Source organism: Protopterus annectens, chromosome 13.part0 (assembly GCF_019279795.1).
Source record: "Protopterus annectens isolate FY-2018-M chromosome 13.part0, PAN1.0, whole genome shotgun sequence".
Taxonomy (NCBI): domain Eukaryota; kingdom Metazoa; phylum Chordata; order Ceratodontiformes; family Protopteridae; genus Protopterus; species Protopterus annectens.
In genome coordinates, this window is record NC_056747.1 from 1,159,949,603 (window position 1) to 1,159,960,799 (window position 11,197).

Here is an 11,197-nt window from a genome sequence, read left to right on the forward strand (position 1 = left end):
ATGCTTGAAGACCAATTCTGGATCTTTCTTCTTAGATCTGTTTGTGATGGCTTCAAAATTATGTTTCTTCAGAATATGTTACCCATTCTTCTTCATTCAATTTTCCTGGTAACTCTACATTTATAATATGCTTATCATCCAGACTTCAGATGTTTCTTAAGGTTTTTGTGCCTGGATCACTTTGTCAGTACTTTGGACTATTCATTACACCAAGAGTGTTCACTGAGTGGCTGCTTCAGTTTTAGCTCATTGTCGGCTACAGGGTATGCATTTTCTTTTTTCTATATTCAGATTACTTTCTTATCTTTGTAGAGGCTTTTTTTTAATGTCAGGAATCTCTTACTTGGGTGAGAGCTAGGATTCCTAGAGAACATTTAAAAGTACCTTTTGACTCCTTCACACGGGATTGTGTTCCCAGGGTGTCAGCTGGATACCTCAGTTCAAAGAGCCTCTCTTCCACAGGAAAAAAATAGATCTATATCTAGAGCTGTGTCTCAGGTTTTCCACTCGGGCTTTGGTCACCACAATGAAATACCTTAGGATTTGGGGTCTCGTGGCATCTATAGCTCTCACGATAACCCTGGCAAGACTCTACATGAGAAAGATACAATAGTATCTGAAGTCTCTTTGGTCCCTGCATCGACATCCCTTCTGTTTTCAAATCCCAGTGGTGGCATTTGTCAGTAGAAAAATTAGTTGATGGAGACAACAAATATTCCTAAATTCGTGCCTCCAGTTAGTCATCACAGGCATCGTGGACATTGCTTGGGGAGCAGTATCAGGAGGGGTAATAGTGCAAGGTGTGTGGGACAATAGGACAGATCCAAGAACATAAATATAAAAGAGATGTTTGCCCTGATCAAGGTACTCAACTCTCTGAAAGATCTTTGGCCCCCTGAACCTCTTCACGTTGTTTCAGACAGTACCATAATCATGTGGTACATCTTCAAGCAGGGAGAACCAGGTCATATCCCATTTGCAGACGAGCCATGTTCACTTGGGCTATAGCTTCAGAGCACAGACTCACTGTGCCAGCATCCTTCATTCCATCAGAATAATAGTGTGTGGCAGACAAAACAGAACAGGACAGGGCAGACCCTCATGTATGCATACTAGATCAGGGGATTTTCAAGATTTGATTTATCTGTGGGGAGTTCCTCTAGTAGACCCATTTGCCTCCTCTCTAAATAATCATCTGGCAAGATTCTGCTACAGATGCCTTTTTCTTTTTCTGTGATGGGAATATTCTTGTATGCTTTTCCACCCTTCCCACTGATATCCAGAGTACTTCTGAAGATTCAGAAAGAATCACCCAAGATCTTTGTGGTGACTCCCTTTCTGGCCCAGGCATTAGTGGTTCTTCCATCTTTTGGAAAAGGCCAGAGGCAATTACCTCAAGCTTCCTCACAGAATGGATATACTCGCACAAGAACAGGGGTGTTTGATACATCCTGATCCTAATTAACTTCAACCGACTGGCTGTATGATAGGGTTTTATTTTCCTTTAGGCATCTGTTTACTGGGGATGTGCAGCAGCAGGTACTAATGGAGGCAACAAATCCTGCAACTAGAAAATCATATATTAGCAAATGGGAACAGTTTTCTAGTTAGTGCTAACAACAAAATAACCAGCACCCATTTAGGGATAGTCGTTCTCTGGTTTTACAATATGTATGTGAGTTACTTTCCTACGACCTTTCTTACTTCTCCATCATTTATTGGCCATTTCAGCATGTCTGACCGTGGATCCTCCTCTGTCAAGGCTTTCTCATGCCAAAATGTTTTTGAAAGGAATTTTACTTGAGGCCTATAAGGAAACCTGTGGCCTTTCCTTGGAATCTTAATTTTGTGTTAGAGAAGCTAATACTCACTTCATTTGAACCAGCTAATCTGACTGACTTGAGTTTCGTAACATAGAAAACAGTTTTACTGGTTGCTCTGACCTCTGCAAGAATAGTATCTGAGTTACAAACTCTTATGGTGACTCAACCCTGTCTCATTTTCATAGAGACAGAGTTTCTTTGAGAACTAATCTGTTTTTTTACGTCTAAAGGGGTATCTAAGTTTACTTTAAGCAAAACTATCCATTCCCCAATTTTCTTTACTGATCTTAAACATGAAGAAGAAAGGATATTCCGTATCTTGGATGCCCACTGACAATCCTGGTACTGTCCTAACAGAACTAAATGTTTCAGATCTTTGGATCTGCTGTTCTTTCCTTGGGAAGGTAAGAAGAAGGGACAGCCTGTGTTCAATACAGACTGTTTCCAAATGGATGTCTTAAGACTATTATCTTTTTTAGACTCACCACAACAAAATTTTCCAGGCAGGGTCAAGCTCCATTATACCACTGCCTTGGCTTCATCCATGGCTTTTTGGAAAGGGTGGGATTGTAGAAACTGCAACTTGGTCCTTTATACATACTTTTGGAAAGCATTAGAAGCTTGATTCCTTTTCTAGGTCTAGATCAAGCCTTGCAAGGACTATTCTCCAGGGCCTCTTGGACTCTTCTTCTGCCTCCTAAATATAGTAAGCTAGGGTAGTCTACCCATATAGCTAATGCTACTGCAGCAGTGATCAATATGAAGAACATAATACAGTTATGTAAGTAAACTTATCTTACCAGTAGATATTTGATTGATTGCTGTTGCAGTAGCAGCTCCCTCCCTCCACCCCTTATATTTTGGTGTGTTGTTTATGCCAGGGTATGGTTGTATATTTTTAATTCTTCCTAGTATTTTCTTTTCAGGACTCTCTGTGTCTCTCAGGAAAGCTCTGAAGGGCTTGGGACCCAACATGTCTTTTAATCAGCTCAGCTTTAGCTGCCCGACAGTTTGGGCGGGTGTTAGGTGCCCTGAAGCTTTGGAAGCTGTCCAGCTACTATATCCTTGGCAAGATACAACCCATATAGATAAGGTTACTCTAGCAGTGATCATTCAAACATCTAGTGTTATGGTGAGTTTACTTACGCAAGTGTATTTTGCCATTTGTATTTGCCTACTCCTGAATTTTAATTTATGTCATAAATTACTAATAATAATCCATATTTTGTTCTACCACAACTAGGTTATTTTTTTTATTTTCAAGTCCAAAAACTTTATAGTAAAATAGAAATAAAACAATCAAAATATGTAATTAAAAGAGGTGCCTTAACTGAGGTGTACTGTCTGCCGATGCTATATCCTTCAGAAAAAATGGAAGTTAATTGACTCCATGTAGGAGTCCTTTAAATCACTTATCTTAGTATGAGAAAGTGGTAGTTTGCACAGCACTGTGACGAAGTAGGCAAAAAAAAAAAGAATGAAAGAAATGTGCAAGTAGTTTATAGCCCCATTTGGGGAACCATTATCAGACACTTCTCAAATGAATGAAGTGGATGCATTGGAGTGTAGAGCATCAGCTAGTTCGTCAGATATGCAGGACTGTGATCAGGAAGGGCTGTAAGTTACACTCTGTTTTTAAAAACTGACCATCTTCTTCTTCTTCGTCTTCTTTCAGCTTTTCCTGGTTAGGGGTCGCCACAGCGAATCATCTGTCCGCTCATGATTGGCAGTGGAGTTTTACGGTGTCGAGTTGCCAGCCCAGCACCCAACCTTCCACAGAAGGCACACACATGCACACACTCACACCTAGGGCCAATTTAGAGTGTCCAATCCACCTACAGCATGTCTTTGGGATGTGGGAGGAAACCGGAGCACCCAGAGGAAACCTACGCGACCACAGGGAGGACATGCAGACTCTGCACAGAAGGCACCCCAGCCGAATATTGTAATGAAAAGCAATTGTAACTTTTACAGCACTAGGGAAGTATGTGCAGAATGAGACGTACAACTCCGTAACTTAACTGCATCTATCACAGATGTTAAAGATCAGAGTATGAGTCCCCGAGGACCTCGGGTAATGAAGAGGATACAAAAAACTGAGCATAATTAACAGTAGTGAGATTATCCTGAATTATATTATTCTTGAGATATTCTTGAAGTGAGTTTTCCCTCCGGGCAGTACCTGGTCCTCCATGAAGTAAGAAACCTTCAAAGCAGACTGTACCTGGTTACTGAATTTGTGCATGATGTCAGGAATAACTCTTGACCTTGTACTCTAGACACAAACTACAGTTACCCTAGCCATAAAAATTTAAAGGAGAGAGGCACCCTTGATGGTGTTACTGTATCATACACTTACGTTGTCTTCATAAGATTTTAACTTTAATTGACTGTATGCCATCTAATCCAGGATGCAGTGGTAACAGTCTTCACAGATGGGATTTCCTCCCAAGAGGAAGAGGAAAGGTAAAGCTGAATATGATCAGTGTAACAGTAATGAATGGTGTGCCATGATTATGCTCTGAAGTTTTGAACTTTTTAACCTTCTTTCTGATGTAAGAAAGGTGCTTAACAAAGTTTTGGTAATCGCATTACAGTGCTGTTAAGCTGTGGTCTTATGCTAAGGCAGAACAGTGGCCTGTACCAAATACCACAGAGCAGCATCTAGAAGCCAAAACACCTTTTAAAGCTGTGAAGGAAACGCTTTGTACACGTGCAAGAAAAATGTATGAAGTTTGCAGCAGCGTTTAATGTCCTTTCATATACACGTACAGCCTCTATCCACTGTCTATGTGGCTGCATGTGTTTTATGGCTTTGAAAACTAAAACACTTTGAAATCTTACACTTTTTCTCTTTCTGTAACTAACAGTAAATAGAACAGATAAAGCTCCATGCACTTAAAATTATTATTGGGTCCATCTGATCATAACTTCTAATTGTGTGCTCTTGACTTGGATATCAAGATTTACTCCTCAAGCTTCAGTTAACTCCTGTTTTAACGTGAATTTCTCGACATTCATGTTTTAAACATACAAAAAGTTGGCTATGATCAGAAATGCAATTATAATTCTTTATATTATACATCTCTTCACATCTTTGGCCTCTTTAAGCTGTAGTGTATTTATATTAACAGTAACAGAACCAGTAATGAGCTATTTGGAACACTGGAAGAGAACTACCAGACACTACATACTGGAAATATCTGAAAGGTAAGAGGTAAACTATTCAAAGTTAGTGGAAGTGGTTTTCCAGTGGATTATTGATTGTCCAAGCAGAGTTCCATGGTTCATTACATCAGCTGCTGCTGGTAGATTGAGGAGCAGGAAACAATACAACTGTTTGTTCACTTACCATCAAAATGACATTCACGTCTCTGATCAGGGTAGTCTTGGTGCTCTGTTTAGACCTGAATCCAGACTGTTAATGGACAAACAGACCATGAAAGGCTTTGGATGAGATAGGCCCCATCTGCCTGAGCTGGTGGTAGCTCATGTGGATGTGAAAGATCCTACAGCACACATCAAAAAGAGTAGGGAAGTTTCCTGGTACACTGGCCAAATTTCTCCTTCTCAGTAGGTGTACCACCTTGGGTTTCCCCTGAAAAAGAGGCCAGTGGCCTAGTAGGACTTACTAAGTCAATAGGAGTGTTAATAAATTAAATATGAAGTAAGAATACAGTTGTAGGTAAATAACTTGCCTGTTAACTCTGCCAGCAATGGGAAGGATTAGCATTTGGCAGTAGACTGTTGTGGTCTAAAGAATGTTTCTTGAACATGGAAGTAACCATGACTTCTATTCAAAATAGTTGGAAAATTACCTTTTCTCAGAGAACATAAGATAATCTAAAAGATAACTGGCCTGAAGGAATCCAGACAAGCTGTAACAAGCCTGGTAGGCTCAGGGTCCAGCTTGCAGTTGATTTGGCATGCAGTTAAAACTCAATTTATGATGTCATCATAGCTTGTGAAATACAAGTCAGGCCAAAAAAATAGTTTGTCAGTTTAATTTTATGTATTTGTTAACAATGTAAACAAACATCTCTTCATGGACCCTTTTCTGCCACAGCCTGGATCAGAGGGACAAATACAAGTAGCTAATCAGCATGTTTTTAGAAGGCAAAGAGGAAACTGAGGTACCCAGAGAATAGGTTTCCTGGATCATAGGGGGAATGTATAGCTTACAAGGAACTGGTATGAATTTTTGCCCATGGCACCCACACAGACACTAAAAAAATATGCAAAACTCCATGCAGACAGCATGGAAAGTTCTCATGCTGTTCAACATACATTTTAGTTTGTTGAGGAGGTGGTATATGTTCAGCTTAATTCTCATCATATGCCCCATGACTACCTGAATCCTCTTCACCTGGTCTTATTCCTAGACACAGCACTAAGATTTCCTCTAACTGGAGTGCTACATGACCTCTGAATGGTAAAGGACACACTTACTGGATGTACAGTTGCTCTTACTCTGATTTGAAGTATTCAGTACCACTATTACACTGCTGATATTCATCTGTCCCTCTCCTTTTCTCCCAGGAGCTTGTGTCTGATTTTGATATTATTGAAGATGTTGCAGAGACCACCTTTCACTGGATATATTTTAGTCATTTTAAATGCAACCTGTCAAACACCAAGGTGATGCTTGTGCATGCCACTTTACATCCTTCACAGGCTGCTTTCCTTTAGTTACTTATTTTTTAGACCGGTAATAGATAAGGAGTTTGTGTGTGTGTGTGTGTGTGTGTGTGTGTGTGTGTGTGTGTGTGTGTGTGTGTGTGTGTGTGTGTGTGTGTGTGTGTAAAATCTGGGTGAAGTGTATGCACATATACTGACACTAAAGGGACAGATGTCTACAGTTTTCAGGTCATCTTATTACCATCTGGAAAATACTACCTAGATTCATTAAGCACCTTATACCATTATTGGATCTTGTTGCAGTAATGCATACTTGTGTATCATCTTTTGACTTTTGTGGTTTACTTTACCTTTGGGTCTCAGATGGTGATCTTGCCCAGCTCCATGAGTGTACATCTTTGCAACCATGTTTTTGACTAGTATACTTCACAAGAAGATTATATTATTCCTGTCCTACAAGATGCGCATGGACTGCTTGCCACAGTGAGATAACTCATTAAGATTTTTGTTCCTACATTCCATGACACCCTGCACAGGATGATTATATTATTCCTGTCCTACAAGATGTGCATGGACTGCTTGCCACAGTGAGATAACTCATTGAGATTTTTGTTCCTACATTCCATGACACCCTGCACATGATGATTATATTATTCCTGTCCTACAAGATGTGCATGGACTGCTTGCCACAGTGAGATAACTCATTAAGATTTTTGTTTCTACATTCCATGACACCCTGCACAGGATGATTATATTATTCATGTCCTACAAGATGCGCATGGACTGCTTGCCACACTGAGAACTCATTAAGATTTTTGTTTGTACATTCCATGACACCCTGCACAGGATGATTATATTATTCCTGTCCTACAAGATGTGCATGGACTGCTTGCCACAGTGAGATAACTCATTGAGATTTTTGTTCCTACATTCCATGACACCCTGCCTGGTCTATGTCCTTTCTGTTTGCAAGAGTAGTTGTTACCTATTCCCCTCTAGGATTGCTCATACATTCTTTTGAAAGACTGATATTTATTCCTTGCACTTGTTTGAAGACCTTAGGTAGACACTTATTTGCTTACATGACAAGTCTCCCTTGGCATCAGCCATCTTCTCTGTAGTATCGCACATAACATCCGTTTAGAACAGTAATTTAAAACTTCATAGAAAGACTTGCTTTAAAATAGTCCTTACCAGATTTAATTACTCTTCTTAAAAGGAAATGTATGTATGTATGTATGTATTTTAATTTAAATCCTGACCCCGTTTGCTTTTGTGTACATTGGTTAGATCTAAGCACCTATTAACTAAAGATTAGAGATGAATTTGTAAGAGGCTGGTTTAGAGGGGCAGCATCAGGATCTGTGCCTGTGACAACATGTATTCATGTTTAAGAATGGACTCTAGGCATCGAAGGATCACCTACAAAACGCTCTGAATCCATCCACCCCAAACCAGGAATGAGTGTTGTTATGAAAGTCTGAACTTTTGCACCTTCTGACATTTCTGTGGCTGCAGTCCATATCTGGGCACTTGGATTACAGTTGCTGCAAGATTCTTCATTAACTCATCTTCTTGTGTTTTAGTGTATGTGTGTGTGTGTGTGTGTGTGTGTGTGTGTGTGTGTGTGTGTGTGTGTGTGTGTGTGTGTGTGTGTGTGTGTGTGTGTGTGTCCACCCGCCTGTGCTCACATGCGTGCATGTGTATGTCTGTATAGATTTTTATATAGAATGTATATACAGTGGCTATAAAAAATGTTCACAACCCTGTTAAAATGCCAGGTTTTTGTGATATAAAAACATGAGACCACAATAAATCATTTCAAAACTTTTCCCAACTTTAATGTGACCTATAACCTGTACATTTCAATTGAAAAACAAACAAATCTGTTAGGGGAAAAATATAAAAAATAAAAAAAATGTACAATAAGCTGGTTGCATACATGTGCATACCCTTAAACATACTTTGTTGAATCACCTTTTTTATTTAATTACAGCATTCCGTCTTCTTGGGTGGGAGTCTGTCAGCATGGCACATCTTGATTTGCCCACTCTTCCTTGCAAAACAGCTCCAAATCTGTCAGATTGTGAGGGCATCACTTATGCACAGCCCTGTTCAGGTCACCCCACAGATTTTCTATTGAATGCAGGTGTAGGCTCTGGCTGGGCCATTCGAAAACATTAATTTTCTTCTGGTGAAACCATTCTTTTGTTGATTTGGATGTATGCTTGGGGTCACTGTCGTTTGAAAGGTGAAATTCCTCTTCATCTTCAGCTTTCTAGCAGATGCCTGAAGGTTTTGGGCCAAAAATGACTGGTATCTGGAACTGTTCATAATTCCCTCCACTTTGACTAAAGCCCCAATTCCAGCTGAAGAAAAACAACCCCAAAGCATGATACTGCCACCACCATGCTTTACCGTGGGGATGGTGTTCTTTTGGTGATACAAAGTGTTGTTTTTGCGCCAAACGTACCTCCTGGAATTGTGGCCATAAGGTTCAACCTTGGTCTCATCGGACCATAACACATTTTCCCACATGCTTTTGGGAAACTTGATGTATTGTTTTGCACATTTTAGCTGGGCCTGGATGTTTTTCTGTGTAAGAAAAGGCTTCCGTCTTGCAACCCTATCCCATAGTCCAAACATATGGAGAATACGGGAGATTGTTGTCACATGTAGTACGCAACCAGTACTTGCCAGACATTCCTGCATCTGCTTTAGTGTTGCTGTAGGTTTCTTGGCAGCCTCCCTGACCAGTTTCGTCTTGTCTTTTCATCAATTTTGGAGGGACATCCAGTTCTTTGCAATGTCACTGTTGTCCCATATTTTCTCCACTTTTTGATGACTGTCTTCACTGTATTCCAGGGTATATCCAATGCCGTAGAAATTTTTTTTGTACCCTTCCCCTGACTGATACCTTTCAACAATGAGATTCCTTTGATGCTTTGTAAGCTCTCTGAACCATGGCTTTTGCTGTAGCAGGCAACTGAGTAAATGTAAGGAAAATCCTACTAGGACAGCTGAACTTTATTTGAGGTTAATCAGAGTTTCTTTAATTGATTCATAGGTTCATAGGTTCATACTAGGCTATCTGCCCTAGGGCATTTATAAGCCTAGCCAGAGTGTGTGTGGCTTTCACCACCCCTTAGGATGAGAATAATATACCCATTAGTTTGCTGTGCCTCTGTCCAGCAGTGATACAGAGATGATTCCTGGGGTGAACCTACGATCTCCCATCCACTCGTCAAGATTTCTCTTGAACAGAGTCAGTGAGGGGCTCTGCCTCACATGGACTGGGATTCTATTCCATAGTGTAGGGAGTCTCTGGGTGATGAATCTGTCCCTCCAGCACGTCCTATTTATATCCGTGTTGAGGTTTAAGTCTCTTGCTCTCGTGGCTCTGGTGGATTTGGATTTTTTGAGGTGGAGCATGTCCATTAATTCCGGGTTGGACATGGCCTTGTATGTCAGGCACAGATCACCTCTGAGCAGACGGTATGCGACTGAATAGAGCTGGAGTTTCTTCAGTCGGGCATCGTATGACATATGTTTGAGCCCCTTTATCCTTTTGGTGAGGAACTTTTGGGGTCTTTCCAACTGCTGCAGGTGTCGGGTAAGGTACATTCGAATGGGGCGTTGTACTCAATCATTGGTCTGATAAGTGAAGAGTACAGGGGTACAATGACCTCTCCTGATCTGGATGTGAATCCCTTCATGATCAGGTGGGCAATGTAGAAGGTCTTCCTAACCACTTTGGCAATGTGAGTGTCAAAAGAGAGGTTACTGTCAACTTGGGTCCCCAGGTCCCTGATAACTTCTTCCGTGTTTAATGGATTACCACTTATGTGGTAATTAGGGTTACCTTGTTTTTCCCAAAGGGTATGACTATACATTTTTGGCATTTAGCTTAAGGCCATGGCTCTGGCACCAGTTATCCATTTCTATGAGACCTTTCTGGAGGATGTCTGTGTCTGATGGAGTGTCAATTATGGTGCCCAGTTTGCAGTCATCTGCAAATTTTGTCAGCCACAATCCCCTATGTTTGCCTGCACTTCAGAAAAATAAATGCCGAACAAGAGGGGCCCAGGACTGAGCCCTGTGGGACACCGCTCGTGACCGGCTTAGAGTCTGACATGGCACCAGCAACTCTAACCCTGTGTGTTCTGTCCTTGAGCCAGTTTGCAACCCATCTTGTGACATATGGGTTTACATCTAAGCTGGTGAGCTTTTCTATGATGCCCGAGTGGGGTATTGTGTCAACGCTTTTGCTTGGTCCAGGTAGGTAGTGTGAACTGCCTTACCCTCATGAATGGCCTTACTGACTTCGTTCGAAAAAGTCGACCAAGTTCAAGAGGCAGGATCTGCCCTTGACAAAGCCAAATTGGGTAGGATCCAGTGTCTGTAGGTCCCCAATGTCTTTATTTATGAGTTCCATTATGATCCTCTCCATAGCTTTGCAGACAAGGCTCGTCAAGCTTATGGGGCTGTAATTTCCAGGGTCCGTAGAAGCACCGCCTTTGTGGAGTGGGACCACAGTTGCCGTCGCCATTCTTTGGGTGTATCCTGTAGTAAGGCTAAGATTAAACAGCAGCCTTATGTGTGGGTTTAGTTCCTCATTGAGTTCGTGTAGCACACAGCCGGGGACACCCGGTCCCATTGATGCTGTGTTTTTGCTTTAGAGAGCATCTCTCACCTGGGCATCTGAGATGTTTGGGAGGCTAGACTCTGGTGGGATA

At 41.2% G+C, this 11,197-nt stretch overlaps 1 protein-coding gene across 1 annotated transcript in view; it reads left to right on the plus strand.

The window, feature by feature from the left end:
• Window positions 1-11,197, plus strand: part of NAGS (N-acetylglutamate synthase) — a 207,817-nt gene that overhangs the window by 43,145 nt on the left and 153,475 nt on the right. The gene's annotated exons all lie outside the window — the stretch shown is intronic.